Raw genomic sequence first — 21,739 nt, 5'->3', positions numbered from 1 at the left:
GTCTGGAGAGGGCAAAGGAGGGTCAGGGCTGAGGGTCGGAGGGGCCCGAGTGAGGGGACAGGAGCATTTGTCACCTAGGGAGCTGGAGGGGAGGTATCTTCATCATCCTGGAACCCTGTGAAGGTGCCATGCTCTGTGTCAAGGTGTCAGAGGGTACAGACACAAGCACTGTATCAGAGGACTGCTAGTGACAGAGACTGCATACCCGGTTAACTTTGAATTTCAGATAAACAACAAATATATATTTTTGGAACTTAACCAAAAATATATTCACATTTAACTGGGGTCCTATATTTTCGTTTGATCGAGCTGACTGCTCTTTCTGTACAGGAGACATTTACAGGAACCCTCATTCTTGTCCCAGCCCTGCTCGGGCTGAGCAGTGGTCCTGCATCCTCCCTGGGGATCCTTTGGCCCCAATCTCCCCTCTGATGAGTTCCCCTGGGGCACCCCGCCATGTCCCCAGGATGGTTTCTGGTGTGCTCCAAACAGAATTCGGGTTAACAAGGGCATGCTCCCTGTCTGGTTATGAAATATCAAATATGAAATACCTCTGAACGTGACACTAAGAGACTTTGAGGTGCACAAGTGTCATTGCACAAGCGACATTGCAACACTACGAAGGGAAGGATAACTCTTCCTGCTCGTGGAGAGACAAATATCTGCATACCTTTAGATTTAAACTGCAGAAAGTGGTGGGTGTTTAACACAGCAGAATATTTTCTCTGAAATGTAAAATGAAAAGCTGAAGTTTCAGGGGAGGTGGACTGGCAGGGAGAAACACAGGGGAGGCTGAGCCCTCCTGTTACAAATATGGGAGCCACGGGAGACGTTCATGGTTGGCATGATGAAAAATAGAATTTAAGCTGAAGGGTTGGGGGGGTGGGGAAGAGTTGAGGGTCTGAGAACAGTGATATCACTTCACAGGCAGAGACGAGTGAAAGGAAGATGCTGTGGTGTACATTCTCCCCGATCAGAAATGACGTCAAAAGATGATGGATCAAGACCCAGAAGTATAAGCACATCATGTAACTGTAAGGAAAGGACTGTGGAAGTTAGAGAGGTAGTTAGAAGCCGTGGTGTTCGACAGGGCTGGAGTTGGCAAGAACGATGGCACAACTTTGCTTTTAGTTTTGGGTTTCTTTGTCATTTTGATTTTGTAATGGTGTGTGTCTTTTCATGAATATCTTCTAATTCCGTTCACAGTAGGGACAAAACCCATAGAAAATGCTTTGTAATAAATTTAATAAGGAATGAATAAAACTAAAGTAATATATAAATTTAATAGAAATCCATAGAAAAACATGATTGCTTTTGCCTTTTTTGTTTGTTTTTTGAACTTGAAGAACTACTACTTAGGTTCAAATAGTAAAAGAAGAAGTTAGGTAACATGTGATGGATGGTGATGCAGCCAAATATCTCATGGGCCTCGTGGGCCCGAAAGCACAGCAGGGGCCCAACTGGGAGGGGGGCTTGAGCTTGGACATCGCCCAAGACAGGGAGATGTCCCTCCCCACACTCTGGGTGAAACAGGGACTCAGAAAGCCCCAAGGAACTGTGGTTGAAATAATCTAGCACCTGGCTTTTTTCTGGACTGCAAGAAGCTCAGGTTAAGAACTAGTGTCTCTATAGATCTCTTCTTGTGTTGTAGGTGCAAAGGAAGGTGAAGTGAAGTACAAACTGGACGTGAATTTCACATCAACCTCATTAACGCCAAACATTTGCTTGGATACTGATGGGAAATGTGTACTGAACCCAATGGCCAATCAGGAGCTGACTGTTCTTGGAGAGTATTTAGCTCTCATTCATTTGTAGCAGAAATGTTTTTTTTTCTGTATTAGTAGATGTCCAGTCCAGCATGCTCTCTTTACGCTGTCTGGACAGGCAGCTGTTTGACTGGCACTAGGCAGGCTGAATGTCATTTGCAATCCCTTTCAAATTACCCATGACATTTTTCACAGAACTAGAATAAATAATCCTAAATTTTATATGGAATCCCAAAAGACCCAGAACTGCCAAAGCAATCCTGAGGAAAAAGAGCAAAGCTGGAGGCATAACCCTCCCAGACTTCAGACAATACTACAAACCTACAGTAATCAAAACAGCATGGTATTGACACAAAAACAGGCATATGGATCAATGGAACAGAATAAAAAGCCCAGAAATAAACCCACACACCTATGGTCAATTAATCTTCAACAAAGGAGGCAAGAATATACAATGGAGAAAAAGAGTCTCTTCAGCAAGTGGTGTTGGGAAAGCTGGACAGCCACATGTAAGTCAGTGAAGTTAGAACACTCCTTCACACCATACACAAAAATAAACTCAAAATGACTTAAAGACTTAAATAGAAGACATGACATCATAGAAATCTAGAAGAGAACATAGGCAAAACATTCTCTGGTGTAAATCATACCAATGTTTTCTTAGGTTAGTCTCCCAAGACAATTGAAATTTTTGCTTTTGCAAAAATAAACAAATGGGATCTAATCAAATTTATAAGCTTTTGTACAGCAAAGGAGGCCATAAACAAAACAAAACAAAAAGACAACCTACTGACTGCAAGAAAATATTTGCAAATGATGTGACCAACAAGGGTTTAATTTCCAAAATATACAAACAGCTCATACAACTCAATTAAAAAAAAAACCCAATCAAAAAATGGGCAGAAGACCTAAATAGACATTTCTCCAAAGAAGACATACAGATGGCCAAGAGGCACATGAAAAGATACTCAACTTCACTAACTATCAGAGAAATGCACATCAAAACTACAAAAAGGGCTGAGAGGAACCAAGATGGCAGAGTAGAAGGACATGCTCTCACTCCCTCTTGTGAGAACACCAGAATCACAACTAGCTGCTGGACAATCATCGACAGGAAGACACTGGAACTCACCAAAAACATACTCCACATCCAAAGACAAAGGAGAAGCCACAATGAGATGGTAGGAGGGGCGCAATCATAGTAAAATCAAATCCCATAACTGCTGCGTGGGTGACTCACAGACTGGAGAACACTTATACCACAGAAGTCCACCCACTGGAGTGAAGGTTCTGAGCCCCACGTCAGGCTTCCCAACCTGGGGGTCTGGCAACGGGAGGAGGAATTCCTAGAGAATCAGACTTTGAAGGTTACTGGGATTTGAATGCAGGACTTCAATAGGACTGGGGGAAACAGAGACTCCACTCTTGGAGGGCACACACAAAGTAGTGTGCGCATCGGGACCCAGGGGAAGGAGTAGTGGCCCCAGGGGAGACTGAACCAGACCTACCTGCTAGTGTTGGAGGGTCTCCTGCAGAGGCTGGGGGTGCCTGTGGCTCACTGTGGGGACAAGGACACTGGCAGCGGAAGTTCTGGGTAGTACTCCTTGGCGTGAGCCCTCCCAGAGTCCACCATTAGTCCCACCAAGGAACCCAGGTAGGCTCCAGTGTTGAACCTGCCGTTTGGAACTCAGGAAAGGTCAGGGAGGCTGAACAGAAAGACTCCCATGTCCAGGAGACCCACAGGGCCCTGCTCAGTTTCACTCCCCCCCTTTTCTTTGACACTCCTCAATCTTGAGGAGAACAGATGTTGGATAAGAAAAGGAAAAATTGTTTTCGATAGAGATGTTAATCATAAACTCGGCAGAAGAACTCGATTCTAGGGGGACTCAATTTTAATCCCCACTTCGCTTTTATCTTTCCCCAAATCCTTCAAAGGATGGGATGACAACCACTCTGGCTACTTCCTGCTGAAATGGAGCATAACCCTGTCTAAATTTGGGGGAATGGATAGATACCGAATTAGAAATATATTTGAGTTCCAAGTCCTGGGTCTGAGTCTTATATGACTGAGATCTCAATCCCTTTGTCTGCCATTTTGGTGCAACAGACGCAGTTAGAGGTAGAAGGAAGTGACAACTGGAACTTCTGCAACAGTCACGTCGTTTTACCTTGGATGTCTGAACAACAGTTCCTCCATTTTGACTTTCAAATGCATTCTCCTCCTTGATGGCTAAAGCAGATGTACAATGCATGTCTGAAAGGCCACAAAACAGGCTGCTTTGATGAGCAAAATTTAAGTTAAACCATGTATAAGCCAGTGACTTCCTCATACATTAATATGTGCAGATGTTTTTCTTTCATCATATCCTCTCTTGATTGAAAGTCTTTCAGTAGAAGACACTGATGATCAAAACATCTGTCCCTCAATGCTGGGGTAATTCAGCTGTTTGCCCCTGGTGCAGATCGTGTCCCTTGGTGCTAGACCTCCTTTGTATTTGCCTAGTTAATCCATGTTGGGGAAAAATTGATCAGGTATATTGTGAGCAAGCTCAGAGGTATGTTAATGAAGAAATGCTTTATAGGCCGTACATTTGATCATTTATACCCAATTGTCACACAAGCATTGTATATACGCTTTTAGCAGTAGACCTAAAGCAAACGGTGATAAGTCATGAGTAATTACACTCTGATAACTTCACGAGGTAATTTTCCTTTCCTCCTAAACATCAGGGCAAAAGTGTGATTAACACAATAACTTTCATAAATACAGACTTCAATGAACAGAACTAGAATTTCATATCTATTGAAACAGAAGCCTGCCACCAGATTCTGCCTTCGTGGATTTCTCCTTTCTAGAAGTCGCCGAAATATCAAGATTCCTACACATGCCAGGAGACAGTCTTTCCCATTCACCTGGTAAGGCTGCTCAGAACACAAGAATCTCCAGTTTCTGGAGGGACCAGGCAGAGAGAAAAAATATATATTTCCATTTTTCTGACAGAGGTGTAATTTATCCAATTGCTCTAAGTCATAAGTAGCTTGAGGGGAAGGACTTCTCTATGTCTGGAAAACACAGATCAAAACCAGTAATAATCTGCAGTCAATTAAGCCAGCCATGCTCTTTTCCCCAGTGTACCATGGCTGCAAACAGTAGACTCCTCGGTAGTGTATGCAGCCTGTTGCCTGTATGGGTTCCCCTAAGGGACCTTGGAGACAGTCCTTTCCAGTGGACATTCACGACTGGCATGCTGTGCCCAATCTAGGCTCCAGACAGGGATATGCACAGTCTTTGGAAAGCCCAAGGGCGCAGTGGCCAGGGCCCCCATTGGCCAAGTCATAATATCCATCTTCCCCAAGCTGCAGAACACGGATCGTGTGACTGAGGCCCTAGGCAGGGCCAAGTTCAAGTTCCCTGGCCGCCAGAAGATCCGCATCTCCAAGGAGTGGGGATTTACTAAGTTTAATGCAGATGAATTTGAAAACATGGTGGCAGAAAAGCAGCTCATCCCGGATGGCTGTGGAGTCAAATATATCCCTAATCGTGGCTCCCTGGATAAATGATGGGCCCTGCACTCATGAGAGTCTTGGCACTGTCTCTTCCTTACTCATGCCCACCAACGAATCCTACTTTCCCATCCAAAAAAAAAAAAAAAAAAAGTAATAAAAACCCCATAAACATTCTAACTGTATTCACCAGTTCACTCAGTGACCAATCCTTTTTCAACTTTTTATGAAGCCATCAGATTCTCCGTTAAGATTTTTAATTTCTTACCCAGTTCAGCAGTAGGATACGAAGTTTATGAGACCTGTACCTGTCAAAATGGTCCTTCACGTAAATCTTCTTAAAGATGAAGCACTTTTGCAAAGGCATCAGAGTACAATAAAAACTATCTGTAAATGACAGAAAGACTTGAAAAGGGCATGGTTACACATCTGATTACAATGCAATCGATAAATAGCCCAAAGATTCCGTTTCTACTCCCAGACAGAGGTCTCAAAGTGGCTCGCAACGAGCAGTTAGAATTTTCCCAGAGTGGCTCACCCCAAAATAATACACGAAAAAAACACAAACGACAGATAAGCTACAGCTGCACAGACAGAAAATCAGAGCGGGTATAGTTTAAAAATTCCACTTCCATTCACAGACATAGGCTTCCAAACAGACTGGCTCAGTTTTTAAAAGAGAACAAACCCAGAATTGGCTCTCAGGGAGCCCAAAGTGGCTCAGTTCCCACAAGGGACTGAACTCAGTGTGGCTAATCCACATGGAGTGGAGAGAAGTCCCAGCCTTCCCATTCCTGTGACCAAACAGTTCTAGCGGACGAAGAGTATAATAATTTAGGCTACCATTCACTGGCCACCTTTCCTCACTTTCAAGAATGTACATTGGCCAAACAGAATGACAATAGAATCGCGTTCTTGTCTTAGTCCTAGGTTTATCACTATAGGTCAACCAAGCTGCCACAGTTTTCCCCAGGGAAAATTATCAGATGGAATCAGGGACTGGAAACAAACCAGAACCTTCACCAGCAGACGGAAGACTCACGCCAGAAACAAAACGAAAACAGATACAAAAAACAACATTTGAAAACATCAGACAGCTCAGAGCTCAGAGTCCCACTAAGCCAGTGACCTTAGTCCAAGCAGTGCCTTACGTGGGATTTCCAAAACGGAAAGTCCCCAGATGGAAACGAAATGTTCCCCAGATGTAGGCAAAAGTTCCCCGGAGGGACAAAGTTGAAGGAGCCCCAGAGCGCACATCCAGGGGACTTACCCAGATTCTGGCCGAGGTGTCTCGATGTCAGACACTATTTTTCTCCTTCCCCCCAATAACTCCTTGGGGTAGGAAATCTGAGCTGGTGCAGGCAGGAGGAAGAAGGGAGTGTCCTCAAGGCAAAAGTGACCTTGGTAGCTGCTAAGATGGTCCCTCTTTTGCTGCCCACTCCTGACTTGGAGGAGTGCTGACTGCTGGGATGGTGGAAGGGGTATGACCAGGGCTGGGTCTTTCCAGGCAAGGGTCCCAGGCGATCTGGCCACTAAAAGAATTCTGCAGCCCTCTGCTCTCTTGAAAGGGGATGGCATGGAGAAAACCTCAGAGCATCCGATCAAGCCAGGGGACCCTCCTGGGGCTGTTCCCAAGTCGGCCCCACACTGGGCACCAGATTTGAAGCTGACTCCGGCCTCTGTACCCTGACACCAAATTAATTCTTGGAGACAGAGTTTTGGGTGAAGTAGAAAAGAATAGCTTTATTGCTTTGCCAGGCAAAGGGGGCCACAGTGGGCTAGTGCCCTCAAAACTGTGCATCCCAACCCAGGAGGATTTGGTGAGGATTTTTATAGCAATGGTTCAGGGTGGGGTTGCTGATAAGGATTAGGGTGTGTGCAGGGCCTGTACCCCTTTAATCTGGTTTCAGGTAATCTTTTGATGAATTTCTCTGGTTCCTTTAATCTGGCCTCAGGTTGTCATCCCTGGAATGAAGAACGCTACATCTTCCATTTGTTGGAGGTCTTAGTTCTGTAAAGAGCTCAAAGATATTGTTATGTGTATCCCTTGATGTGGAACCAGGACACTTCCCCAAGGCTACACTATTGTTGTTGACTGTTCCTCCCTTGTCTCTGCATCTCTTCTCTTCCCTGATTAGTGACTATTTGAACCTGCCCTTTGGAACGCAGGGAAGGTCATGGAGGCTAAACGGAAAGGCTCATGCCCAGGAGACCCACAGGGTCCTACCTGTTTTCAAAGGTGAAGCTCTGGGTGGGATTTTCTTGATTGTACACCTTTCCTCCCACTAAGTTTACCAAAGATGCTGGCAGTGTGGAGCTGGGTGGAGACAACAACGATGAAAACCTGGGTCCTGGGGTGCCTCTCAGAACACTCCACAATGCTTAGTGTGACCAAGACCAGCCCACGAGTTAGCCAGAGCGGTTCCCACCGGCCCCTGGAGCAGAGCTGCCATCATGGCTACCTGCAGTACATCCTCCCCTTTCTGTCCTGCCTTGTCCCTGGGCGTGGTTGCCTCCCAACAAGGCTTGCTTGCCCCACGCACAGTGAGCCAAAGGCTGAGATGCCAAGGTTTGCAGCAGAGAAGAGGTTTACTCAGGAGGCATCCAAGAGAGAACATGGGAGAAATGATGAGGGCTTGGGGTATTTACGAGATAAAGCTGAGGCGTGGGGAGCATGGCGAAAGGTGACTGGAGATAAGAAGAAGGCGAGGTAATTGTCGTTCTGCGCAGATGCAGCTAAGCTACAGGGTCTTCATGGGGAGAGTGTCCAAAGATGGCAGCACCAGCTCCCACTGAGGGTGGAGTTTTTGACCCTCTGAAACCAAGCAGAACCCTGTGGGGCCCCTGGGCACGGGAGCCTTTCTGTTCAGCCTCCATGACCTTCACTGAATTCCAAAGGGCAGGTTCAAACAGTTGCTAATCAGAGGAGGGAGGGGATACAGAGACAAGGGAGGAGCCGTCAAGAAGCAACAGTGCAGCCTTGGGGCAGGGTCCTTGTTCGAGATTACCTGAGGCCAAATTGCAGGAGCCGGTCCTGCACACACCCTAATCTTGTCAGCAATCCCACCCTTGAACTATTGGTATAAAACTCCTCACCAGGGGCTTCCCTGGCGTACCACAGCTACTAAAGCCCACACGCCTAGAGCCCGTGCTCTGCAACAAGAAAAGCCACTGCAGTGAGAAGCCCACGCACGGCAACGAAGAGTAGCCCCTGCTCAAGAGCAGCCCCTGCTCGATGCAACTAGAGAAAGCCCGTGCACAGCAACGAAGACCCAATGCAAACAAACAAACAAAAACACTCCTCACCAATTCCTCCCGGGTTGGGACACATTTTCGAGGGCAGGAGCCTGGCAAGGCAATAAAGCTATTTTTTTCTCCTTCACCCAAAATTCTGTCTCCGAGATTTGATTCAGCACCAGTGTACGGAGTCTGAGCTTTCGGCATCACCTCTGATGTCGAAAGGTCTCCCAGCAGACACTCACACATGCCCAATTGGAGGGTCAGTGGTCTTAACCAATCTTAACTGGCTTGAGCTCAAACTGGACACAGCTGACTCCAAATTCCTAAAATAAAAACTTGGGCAAACACCTTACTGTTTAGACTATGTTAAGCTTAGAATACATGCAAGTTTTTGTAAAAACAATTAAAGCAAGCTCGATCAGTGAAGACAGTTTACAGTTTCTTATTTATTAATGGCTAACTGATGACTACCCCTGGTTCCACCCCAACTTGACTGCAGGTGTCAGGGCAACACCTGTACGTAGCTGCTGGGGCAAAAGTCCAGGCTGCTGTGTCTACAGGCAGATATAGGAGGGGGTCTGTGGGATGGAGAGGGTGGGGGTCACTATGGATCCAGACTGGGATTGCCTTGAGGGCAGGACTGTGGGGTTCCTGCCTGAAGATCCTGCCTGGGATCTTCCCGGATCAGGGCTCGAACCCGTGTCCCCTGCATTGGTAAGCGGATTTAGGCACACTTCAGGCAGGAACCCCAGCCTGGCCCAGTCTGCACACAGATGCTTGGGGACGCCCAAGGTGAGCCGCCCTCCTCCCCATTGGCCCCTCCCTCCTTACCAGTTTACCCATCACTGGACCTTCCGCCCTTTCTGGGGAGACCTTCCTTTCTGTAGCTTTCCCTTTCTCTGCGAAGCTCCTGCAGCCTCTCTGCTGTAGCCAAAACCCGGCCTCTGTACACCGGCGCCAAACTGAATCTCAGAGACAGAGTTTAAGGTGAAGTAGAAAAGAATAGCTTTATTGCTTTGCCAGGGTAATGCCTTCAAGTCTGTGTCCTCCTTTTGGAGGGGGAAGTGAGGAGTCTTACAGTATCAGCCTCAAGGAACAGGGTTGTCAATAAGGAACAGGGTAGGTGCAGGGCCCGCCTTCTTCATCCACGGAACATATCAAAACCATCAAGGTTGGAATCCGGTGGTCCCGTGACGGGCCCTGGTGGTCTCCGAGGTTATCACACTGTGACCTTCTCTCTGGAATGAAGAATGCTCGCAAAGGAAGGGAGTGTTAGGGAGTGTCTCAAAAGAGAAAAATAGCAGGTGCACGATACGAATCTAACAAGAAAGGAATCATTTGTGAAAATCAATATGGAGTGAGGGAGTGAGTTAAAACGGAACACCACAGGATGGAAACTGTTTTTAACTAGTTTTTAGCTGGGACAATTGTGTCCTCCGTGTGCTCACTTCAGCTTCACTCCCTGCTTTGTCCCCTCTTCCCTGTCCCTCCCTCCCTCCCTCAGCCTCCCTGCCTCCATTCTCTCCTCTCTTGGGCCCCTTTTGCTTCTCTTCATCTGCCCAGCGTGTTTTATCTTCCTCCTCTCCCCCTCACTTTCCTCCTCTTCTCCCTCATGGCTGCCTCTTCCCTTCCAGGTTCCTCCCTAATTATTAGGCTTCATTTCTCTTTGTCTGTCTCAGACCCAGCATGAATCAAGGCCTTTAGCGTCTTCCACCCTCTGGGACTTTCACCTCCAAGATGACCCGGCATGAGTCATCTCACATGACCATAGCCTGAAAAAGCCTTTCTTGGAAATGCCACCCTGGACCCTAAGTCAAGTCCCTGGGTCAACGCAGATGAGCAAATGTCCCCCTGTGTCTTGCTGTCCTTCCCCCTGCCTCCACAGAGTTTGGAGTCTGTTGTTCATCTTTGCTCTTTTAGAGCAGAAAGCCCATGTTCAGCTGCTACTGGAGGAGCTGCCCCAGTCCTTTGGCACTCTGATAACCAGCCCCGCCCGTCTCGGGAAAGACAGCACATCTGTTGAGAGAGTGGCCTGAGACCCTGCTCTCAACACGGCTGCTCACTCCATCTCTGAACCCGTCTGGCCCTTAGTTCAGCTCCTCTGGTCACAGGCTGTGTCCTTGCACTTCAGCTCGGGGTTTGGTGGGGGGGGGGGGGGGCGGTCCTTAAAATAATGGTGGGGTATATTAGTTACCACAAAAATAAAAATTACTGGGACTCCATTCTTGTGTATTAAAAAATATTTTATACAGATGAACCAAATTATAGGCTTCTAGTAAAACACTCAAGCAACTTATAATCAAGAGAATTAGAAAGAAAATCTCCTCTTCTTCCATTCCCTGTGTTCATCCTCCCCAGCCCTCTCCAGACACGTTGTCTGGTACAGTTGTCCAGTGTACCTGTCCAGACCTTTCTCCATGAACTAAGGACAAATGTGCATGCAAACACATCTGCAGTGGGATTATAAGGAAGTTTCTAATTAAGGTGTGAAGCCCAGACAGCTAAATTCACAATTTCCAAAAATGAATGTCCCAGGTAGATTATAAACCAGAAAAGTCCAGCCCCTGGGGATCCACCTTCTGCCCCATCTCACTCCCTCTCCCTGTCTCCCCCAGGAAAACACTCTCCTGATTTCTAACACAATAGGTTGGTTCGTCTTTTTTCTGTGCTTTGTATAAACGCACTCACACGCCCCAGAACTTTGGAGTCTGCCTTCTGTCACTCAATTGTGTTTGCGGTTCACCCATTCTGCCTCTTATCATCAGTTCTCATTGCTGTATAGAATCCCACTGCGTTCTTCATCAGCTGTGTTGTTGATGGGCATTGGCCAGGGGCACAGTGACCATGGCTGAGCTCAGGAGGCCATGAGGGGTATGAGGGGAATGGAGACCGCCTGAGCCCTGCTTCATCAGAACTGTGTTCTTTCCCCCAGAACATTGCCCATGAGTCCATTCAAAGAATCTCGTCAATGTTTCCCAATCCGACGTGGGAAGGAGCTCTTGTATTGGTCCTAATTTGTATTTCCCTGATTACTAGTGTTACCAAACCAAACTTGGGTTCACTGGCCCACGCACAGGAAGGCCAGTCTACTGACACCAGGTTGTGGTGAAGGAAAGTGCAGCGTTTATTGCAGGCGGCAAGCAGGGAGTCCAGGAAGCTAGTGCTCAAAACACCCCCCAACTCCCCAATGACTTTCAGGGAAAATTTTTTTCAAGACCAGGTGAGGGAGGGGAGTGGTGCAGTGTGTGATCAGCTCGTGGATATTCTTCTGATTGGTGGGTGGTGAGGTAATTGGGACTCAACAACCTCAACCTTCTGGTTCCAAACGGTCTGGGGTCTACGTGCTTGTGGTCAGCATGAAATTAACATCTTTCACGGGTGGGGGTTTCAGTATCTGCAAAAACAGCTCAAAGGATATGGTTCAGAATATTATCTAGAGCCCTTGAGGAAGAACTAAAGGTCCTTGACCTTGTTTAATGGCTAAACTATTGTATTACTTGTTCTTGCTTGACTGTTTTCCTTTGTTTCTGCATTTTCTCACTTCTCTGATTAAATGCATTCTTTGGAACTCAGGACAGGCCGAGGAGGCTGAGGTTTTTCTACAGACGAGAAAGGGGCAGGTGGAGGACATGGCTGGTGTGTGTGTAGGGGGGATGGTCCTGCTCAGTACGCTAGGGACAGGATGAAAACAGTATGTTTGCTTTAAACTCTTTTTTAAGTGAAATCCTATCACCTCTCACTCCCTTTCTTCCTGTAAAAGTTGACTCGACCAACCTACTACTGGCTTTTCCACTACAGATGAAGTTCCATGGACTTGTTCTAAAAAAATTGCTCATCTTGATACAGAACAATATAAGACAGAGGTGAAAACACCCCTCCCCCCCACAGCAGTTGTGAAAGAGAGACCTTGCTGTGTCATAGAAGTAGTTCAAAGAACTAGTTCAACAAGTCTGAACATAAGATCGAATCTTCCATTCAGAGCATCAGTCTTGTTTTCTGTGCTGTTGGACTCTTGTGTGAACCTTGCTAGCTACTGCCAAGTAGCATAGCGTAATGGTGGGAGTAGGGGCTCTGGAGCCAGCTGCCTGGGTTCCAATCCCCTCGCCACCACCTGCTGGATTATGACACTTGGCAAGTTACTTAGCCCCTCTGTGCTTCAGTCCTATAGTGTAAGATGGAGACAGTAGTAGAACTTCCTCATAGGTGGTTGTGAGGCTCAGGCGAGCTTGTTTATATTTATATCTACGTGTATTATGAAGAGTGCCTGACCCATAATAAGCAGTATAGAAGTGTTTGCTGATCTATTACTAGAAATCTGTCTCTGAAAACAGAGCATTAAACATCATCTCGGAAAAGGTGTGTAAGACCCATACACTGAAAACACCACTAAGAGAAGGTAAAGAAGACCTAAATACATAGAGAGATGTACCATGTTCGTGGATCTGAGGGCTCACTAACGTTAAAATGTCAATCCTATAGATTCCATGCCATCCCAACCACATTCTCAGGATCTCGCCCCCTTGTGGTAGCTTTGTAATGTGTGAGCTTGGCCAGGCCGAACGACGTTTTCCAGAGTTCCCTTCCCAGTAGTTTTGGACCAGGCCCCCGGCACCTTTTCTAGGTGCTCAAGTGTTGTTGGTGTGCTGTCCCAACTCACCACCCTGGTGTGAAGCAGCAGCTGGGCCTGCAGCTTCCAGGAGTTTCCCCACATCCCCCTCCAGCAGCATACTGCATCTTTAGCTCCCAGAGGAAGGGCCTCAGCAGGACACCCAGACCACTAAAGTCAGAGGCAAGAATGATTGTGTGGGTTTCTGTCTACCCTCGTGTGCTCCACAGCTTGTCCTGAGGGTTCCAGCTTATTCTTACTCTCCCACACTTTACATCCATCTTCCTGCCCAAATACTTTCTTGCAGACATCAGCATCAGACATAAGACAACACTTGACGGAGACTGCTTAACTAGCCCCCACAACTGCAGAAAGTCAGAGTCCTGTAAGAAACCCTTATATGCACCGTGTGATCCAGTAATCCTACCTCTGGGTATATATCAGAAGGAAATGAAATCAGTATGTCAGAGAAAGAGATCGCTTTGTGATACGTCCCATGTTCAGTGCACCGTTATTCACAATGGCCAAGATATGGAAACAACCGAAGTGTTCATCAACAGGACTTCCCTGGTGGCACAGTGGTTAAGAATCCACCTGCCAATGCAGGGGACATGGGTTCAAGCCCTGGTCCAGGAAGATCCCACATGCCGCGGAGCAACTAAGCCCGTGTGCCACAACCACTGAGCCTGTGCTCTAGAGCCCGTGAGCCACAACTAATGAGCCCACGTGCCACAACTACTGAAGCCCATGTACCTAAAGCCCGTGCTCCACAACAAGAGAAGCCACCGCAGTGAGAAGCCCATGCACCACAACAAAGAGTAGCCCCTGCTCGCCACAACTAGAGAAAGCCCACGCTCAGCAATGAAGACCCAACACAGCCAAAAATAAATAAATTGATTAATTAAATAAAATTTTTTTAAAAAGGGGGCTTCCCTGGTGGCGCAGTGGTTGAGAGTCCGCCTGCCGATGCAGGGGACACGGGTTCGTGCCCGGGTCCGGGAAGATCCCACATGCCACGGAGCGGCTGGGCCCGTGAGCCATGGCCGCTGAGCCTGCGCGTCCGGAGCCTGTGCTCCACAACGGGAGAGGCCACAGCAGTGAGAGGCCCGCGTACCACAAAAAAAAAAAAAAAAAAAAAAAAAAATACTGTATTGGAGACTTGAAATTTGCTAAGAGTAGATCTTAAGAGTTCTTACCATTCAAAAGTTGACTCTGTGAGGTGACAGATGTGTTAACTTGATTGTAGTCATCATTTTACAATGTATATGTATATCAAGTCATCATGTTGTATATTATAAATAAATACAATTGTATTTGTGAATTATACCGCAATAAAGCTGGAAAAAAGAGAAGTCCTTATATGAAATGTATATATCGTAGATGCTCGACTCATGGTTGAACCCTGACTAATGCATCCCTGAAGTGTTACTCTCCTCCTTCATCTTTCCAAGAATATTAGTAAAATTTTAATGTTCTTTCTGCTTTGTGTGAGATGTATCTGTTTCTTGGGGATATGATGAAGGCTGAGCCCTGATTGATCCTCGTATCCACAGACAGTTGGATATTGATTTCCAGTGGGTTCAAGCTAAGTCATCAGGATTTGAGTCAGATCCCTACTTTCACCTAGACCACCACATCGATAGATAATTCATGTGCTAAAGACAAAATTGTAGTGGAAACTGGGCATATTTAGAACTTATTGATTATTTAAAACAATAGAAAGCAAATTTGTGGAATATAGCTAAAACAGTACTTAAGAGAAAATTTGTGTCGTATGCATGTATTAGAAAAGAAAAAAATGGATATTTGAAGCTTAAGTGGTCAGGTCAAGAAAAGGGAATAGCAAAAGGATTAACGTCGAAACCTAGTACTTTGAAGCAGATGAAGCTGAAAGAGCTCTGCAAAGAAAGAGAAAGCAAAAATACATTATGAATAAAATGGGATCATAACTATAGACACTGTAAAAAGTCTCCATACCTTTATAGAGGTGTAAAAAGTCAGAAGAGAATACTGTGAACACACTTATGCCAATAAATCTGAAAAATTAGGCAGAAAGAACAACTTTCTAGAAAAAAAATAGCAATGATACCAAAAGAAATAGAACAGGGACTTCCCTGGTGGCTCAGTGGTTAAGAATCCCAGCCTGCCAATGCAGGGGACATGGGTTCGAGCCCTGGTCCGGGAAGATCCCACATGCCGCAGAGCAACTAAGTCTGTGCACCACAGCTACTGAAGCCCGCGCACCTAGAGCCCGTGCTCCCCAACAAGAGAAGCCATGGCAGTGAGAAGCCCGCGCACCACAACGAAGAGTAGCGGCCGCTCACCACAACTAGGGAAAGTCTGCACGCAGCAACAAAGACCCAACGCAGCCAAAATAAATAAATAAATAGATAGATAGATAGATGGATAGATTTATTAAAAAAAAAAAAAAGAAATAGAACATATGAGTTAACCCTAAACCATTAAAGAAATGCAATTATTAGTTAAAATGTCCACATAAACAACCATATCATGTTACCAGCCCAGGAGGTTTTATGCTGAGTTCAATCAACCCTATAAGGATCAGAACTAAAGTTTCTCAAGAAATAGGAAAAACGTAAACCTCCTCCAATTGATTTTGGGCAGTTACAATAATCTTGATTTTTTTTTTTGAAAGGGTCAAAAACTTTATTTGCAGGGCTTTTGTGTGTTTTTTGTTTTTGAATACACAGGTTTCCTGCCGTCCAGGGAGAAAGGGATGTGCTGTCCGGCTGCACGAGGTTTGGGGACTGGCCTTGGGGCTCCAACCCCGTCCCTTGCACCTGCGCGCTGGCCGCACGGTTCCTCCGCTGTGGATAAAGGCACTGTGTGTTCTGCAGGAAGGCGCTCACGGCCGGCTGGCAGACGATGAGGCGGCCTTCTCAGGGGCTGCGAAGTTGAGGCTGTCGAGGGGTGGACTTGAACTTGTGGCCTGGCAGGGGGCCAACTGGCGAGGAAGCCCCAGGCTATGGTACCTCAGCCTGGCAGGTCCGGCTGGCCCTGGCGCAGCGGCCTCAGGTTGGAATCCTGCCTTAGCTTTTGCGGTCAGCCATGGCTCTCCGGTTGTGGTTGGCTCGTGTGGCTTGCTGGCTTCTTTCTTCCTGCGCTCCTGTGTTGTCTCCCAGCTCTGCCCGTGGCCCCGGGGGCTGCCAGCCACTGCCGCTGAGCTGTCATGCCGGTACCCCTTCCTGACCAGGAAGGCCATGCACCTGGCTTCTGCTTTTTCCCGCAGCACTGCAGGGTCCTGCACAAGATGGTCGGGCTTGGGGTCCTCGTCCTCCTCTTTGGTTCTCAGCACCTGAGGGATGGTGCACTTCGGTTCTCCGCACCTGAGGGGTGGTGCACTTTGGTTCTCCGCACCTGAGGGATGGTGCACTTTGGTTCTCAGCACCTGAGGGATGGTGAAGGGCCTGTCGCTGCCTTCCTCCTGCCCTTGTGTACCCGGCTCAGGTCCACTGAGTCCCTGCTGAACACGTCCAACTCAACATTCTGGGAGATGTTGTGACGAGACGTCAGCAGGGGCGCCGGGTCTGGCTTCACCTGTCTGTCTAGGCCGTGGTCCAGCTGGCCGAGGGCAGGGGCCAGCCGCCCCTCCAGGATGTTGTTGATCACCTGTGCCGCGTCATAGCTGTAGTGCTCCAGGCAGGCCACGATGAAGCCCTCGCCGAGGTCTGGCAGCAGGTCCTTCACCTGGGAGATGAGTGAGTCCAGCTCCACGCCGCACGCGGCGGGGCCTGGAGCAGCCGCTGCCCCCAGGCACTCCTCTTCCTCCGAGTCCTGGGGAAGCGATGACGGTCTGCTGACCGCCTCTGCCGCCTCCACGACCCCGTTAGGATTCTCAGCCACCGGTGGGTCTTTGGCATCGGTGGCTTTCCTTCGGTCCACCCCTTCCCATGCACTCTCGACTGCCTGGAGGTTGTAGGCGGTCCGAGACTCATCCAAGGCTGAGGACTGCTGCAACAGGCTGACGTCATCGGCCACAGGGAAGAGTGCATCAGAGTCTCAGAGAAACCTCTTCTGCAGCAAGGAGCTGAAGATCTGAAGGAACTCTTCAGTGAAGCCCTGAACGTTGTCACAGCTGCTTCCTAGGACTGGGAGAAGGCAGATCTGCTTCAGGAGGATGTGAAAAATCTCCAGTAGCTTCTTCCTGGAATGAGAGAGCCTCTGCCACAGGTCACCTAGCAGCTCGCTATCTTCAAGCCTCCTCTTCTTAATTGCAGACTCCAGTTCGGGAATTGCTATTTCATAAAAGGAAGCTAGCCTGTAACAGAAGTCGTGTTTCTGGAAGGTTGGGCAAGCCAAAGGGAAGATATCCGGAAAGGCCCAGAGTGTGGTGCAGGTATGACAAAGGTAGAGAACGATGTCCTTTAATTCCAGGAGAGGCACGTCGCTGGGGGTCAGCCAGCCCCTCTCCTCAAGCTTCTGGGGTGTGGTGCAGGCCCCGTCCCCTTGCAAACCACAGTGCTGGAGGATATTGCTGGAGACCTGAAGGATGGTGGGCATGCTTTCATCCAGGTCATTATAGTAACTTGGCTGTTGGATAAAGATGTTTCCTATCATCTTCTGCAGCAGCGGGGAGTTGCCTTTTCCAAAGAGCACGCAGAGGTCCAGGATCTTTGGGATGTCAAACTGGAAGTTGTTGTAGAGGATTTATCCAAAAACAGAGGGGGAAATGAAGTGATCTTTGGATTCCTTGCGAGTGGACACGCGAAGGAAGGCGAGAAAAACACTTCGGCGGAGGTGCTTCTCCATGTCAACGACCTCAGGGGCTGAGGCCACCCGCTGGTCGAACTTTCGGGGGACACAGTGCAGGTAGGAGTCCAGGCACTTCTGCAGGGTCTCGTCGAAGACAACCTGGCACCAGAATTTATTGTGAGGCAGGGCCAGGAGCCAGTCGAGGTCATTGGCTACGAAGGTGGTGCGTTCCAAGTACTCCTCCACTAGGGCGGGAATGTTGTCTTTAGGGGGCGGTTTGTATAACGCAAGATACCGGTCTGCCTTCTGCTCAGGGTGTTTGTTCACCAAGAAGAGAAGATGAGCTCAGTTTTCTCCTCTGACTACATAAGGGCTGCTTTCTCCACGGGGTGGTGGTGGTGGTGGTGGTGGTGGTTGTGATAACAGGAAGACGGCCGGGCTGCGTCTCAGCTGTTGTCAACCACAGTCCACCCACTTCCAGGTCAGCGCTGGTGAAGTCCTCAGCTTGCCTGTCTTCAGGTCCTTGCGGGTGACCTGGAGTTGATCCAGGGGCAGGGCTGGCACTGTGCTGCATTGACCCTCCCCGGCGGCTCCACTGCCGGTGCTGTACTGCCGCCGCCGCCGCCATGGTCCACGGTGACAGCTCCCACAGCGCCGGCACTTCCGCGGTCCACAAGAATCTTGATTTTAAAACTGAATACAAAGAACATGAGAAAGAAAAATTATAGCCATATTTATTTATAAACATAGATGCAAAAAATCATAATTAAACAGTTAGCAAACAAATATTCAAGCCAAGGAAGCCTTAAAGAATACAGGACTTGTAATTTTTTATTTATTTATTTATTTTTTTTGCGGTACGCGGGCCTCTCACTGCTGTGGCCTCTCCCGTTGCGGAGCACAGGCTCCAGACGCGCAGGCTCAGCGGCCATGGCTCACGGGCCCAGCCGCTCCGCGGCATGCGGGACCCTCCCGGACCGGGGCACGAACCCGTGTCCCCTGCGTCGGCAGGCGGATTCTCAACCACTGCGCCACCAGGGAAGCCCAGGACTTGTAATTTTTATTTCCCTGTCTTAGAAGAATTTTCTTGGGACTTCCCTGGGGGTCCAGTGATTAAGACTCCGCGCTTCCACTGCAGGGCGCGTGGGTTTGATCCCTGGTCAGAGAAATAAGGAGCCCACATGCCGCATGGCAGCAGCCAAAAAAAAAAAAAGAATTTTCTTTAAACTGGAAGGACACAGCATGCCCCTTATGACTGCGGCTGCTCAGTGCCGTACAGTGGTCCAAGCCAGTGTCCCAGGACCACAATTAGAAATAAGAGCTTCAGGGATTGGAAAAGAACAGAAACTACTAGAAATAGTAAGCAAGTTCTTAGCAAGGTTGGGTTAGATCCAAGTTCAATTTAGAAAAATTAATCGTGTTCCCAGATACTGGCAACAAACAAAAGTATAAAGGTAGATGAAGTCTACAATATCGCCAAAAAAGTTTACTAGAAATAAACCTGACAAAATGCGTAAGATCTTTATGAAAAAGTATAAGACTTATGGAAAACATCAAAGAAGACCTGTATAAATTGAGGTACATACCGTGTTAATGGATGGAAAGATTCAATGCCACAAATATGTCTATCCTTCCCCATTGATACTGGGATTTTTCATGGAACATGAAAAGTTTTGTCCATAAATTCATGTGGATCTATAAGGGGTCACTACAATTGCAAGGAGTAAGAAGGCAAGATGGATCTCCATAGCAGATATTAAGAGTACTGGAAAGACATAAGGAGAACAATATGGTAGTCGCACAGGCTTAGACAATGGAGCAGATGAGAGAATTCAGAGACAGCCTAAACACACACACACACATTAAATAAGTTTGCATCATTACACATAGGACAGGAGGACATGGATAGATATTCATTAAGTTGTTCTTATATTGGCTTTCCATATACAAAATTAAAAATTAATTATGTACGTTATATCAAAAATGTACATGGAAAAATGTTTACATTTGAAAACATTAAAAATTAAAACAGCTACACATGGAAAGACTTCCTAAACTAAGAGCCTTATCACAGATTGGAAGAGAGTATTTGAGATGTATATAACTGACAAAGGATTACTACGCAGAATATCAAAAAATTCTTATAAAGCAATAAGGAAAGAAAACTTCCTACTAGAAAAATATACAAAGGATGGAGCCAACAATTCTATAAAAGAAGAAAATGGAAGGGACAGAAAAATATGAAAAGACGCTTGGGGGACTTCCCTGGTGGTCCAGTGGTTAAGACTCCGAGCTCCCCATGCAGGGGGCCCGGGTTTGATCCCTGGTCAGGGAACTAGATCCCACGTGCATGCCACAACTAAGAGCCCGCCTGCTGCAACTAAAAGATCCCGCATGCCACAGCAAAGATCCTGCACGCGACAGCGAAGATCCCATGTGCCGCAACTAAGACCCAGTGCAGCCAAATAAGTAAATAAATATATTTTTAAAAAAAGAAAAGAAAAGAAAGAAAAGACACTTGGCCTCACTAGAAATCAGGAAAGTATAAAATAAAACCTCAATGAGATAGCTTTTCACATTCCAGAAGGTTGGGAACTGAGAGGTCTCATAATACCAGTATTGGTGAAGATATGGGAAATGGTAACACTTTTTATTTCTCCTGGAGGTGTCTGTTCGCACAAGAGCTTTAGAAAGCCACTTGGCAGTGAGTGCCAAGTATGTCATTTTATTTCCACTAGGAGATCTAGATCCTGCTAAGGGCAGCAACAGCCCAGCTAAAATTACCCACATTCCGGGCCTCCCGTGAGGTAGCAGTGAACACGACTTCTGGAAAGGCATATGCACCAGAGTTTCAGCTCTGGGTGTGAGGCAGCACCTGCGCTACTGAGAGCAGTGATAAATCATCATTGTCCAGGAGGCAACCAAAGGAATCCTGTTGGGCACGGCCTGCTATGGGCTAAAGGTCTGTGCCACCTGTGCACAATGAACATTTGTGTGCAAATTTGTATGTTGAAGCCCTGTTACCGAGTCCAAACTTGTACTGCTCGCCACAGGACATGCCAATAAATTGAGAGATGAGGTGTTGGGGCAAAGAATAGTGACTTTATTTGGAAAGCCAGCAGACCGAGAAGATGGTGGACTAGTGTCCCAAAGAACCATCTTACCCAAGTTAGAATTCAGGCTTCTTTAATACTAAAAGGGGAGGGGGTGTTCTTGCTCTCAAACATTTTTTAGAAATGACAGTTACTGTTTCAGGTTCTAGACTTTCGTTTATTATGTAAAACTCCCCCAGATTATCTGCATCAAGTGATATGAATACAGGACTGGGTCTACGCAGTGAGGAAGAACTCAAACCCCATTTAGTATTTAGCTTTGAATTTACCTTAGAACCTGAAAAATAATTTCAAACAAGATAATGAAGCCATACCTTGAAGATCTTCCTCAAGAGTCTGGAAATCTATTTCTGTTTCTAATTTCTAAAAAATTATTTGTGATGATCCACTCAAACTGAGGCCAATTACTAGGATGTAAGCACCACATGGTACTTTATTTGTGCCCTCGATGTGTCATGAACCAATGAATGAATAGTACCAAGTTTTTGTACAGCACAGATGGTGTTTGTGGCAGCCATGAGAACGTGCATCTCAGATCTCCAAGCATAATCCTGACAGCTCGGACTGCTGCATTATGAATCCACCACATTTCCTCCAGGCTGCTCCCAGCCACTGACTGAGGAGATGGGGGGTATGGCAGGCCTGTTGCTGTGAGACACGAAACTCCTCTGACAGGTAACTTTGGCTTGAGGTTTCCCCACTGACCTAGAGAAAATGCTCTTAACTGCATTGCACTCCAACATGCTTTCTATTGAAACTTCCTTGCTTCCCCGCTCCTTTACCATCACCAGCTCTCC

The 21,739-nt window shown here is 47.2% G+C and overlaps 2 pseudogenes; one reads left to right on the top strand and one right to left on the bottom strand.

Annotated features, from left to right (window-relative positions):
- The first annotated feature begins 4,860 nt into the window (after window positions 1–4,860).
- LOC117314352 (small nucleolar RNA SNORA70) lies at window positions 4,861–4,985 on the top strand (annotated as a pseudogene).
- A 10,340-nt stretch (window positions 4,986–15,325) lies between these two features.
- LOC101332479 (activating signal cointegrator 1 complex subunit 2 pseudogene) overlaps window positions 15,326–21,739 on the bottom strand; it is a 44,403-nt pseudogene continuing 37,989 nt past the window's right edge.

Source organism: Tursiops truncatus, chromosome 11 (assembly GCF_011762595.2).
Source record: "Tursiops truncatus isolate mTurTru1 chromosome 11, mTurTru1.mat.Y, whole genome shotgun sequence".
NCBI classification, from domain to species: Eukaryota; Metazoa; Chordata; class Mammalia; order Artiodactyla; family Delphinidae; genus Tursiops; species Tursiops truncatus.
Note: the sequence above shows the minus strand (reverse complement) of the source record. Positions and strands in the feature narration are given on the sequence as shown.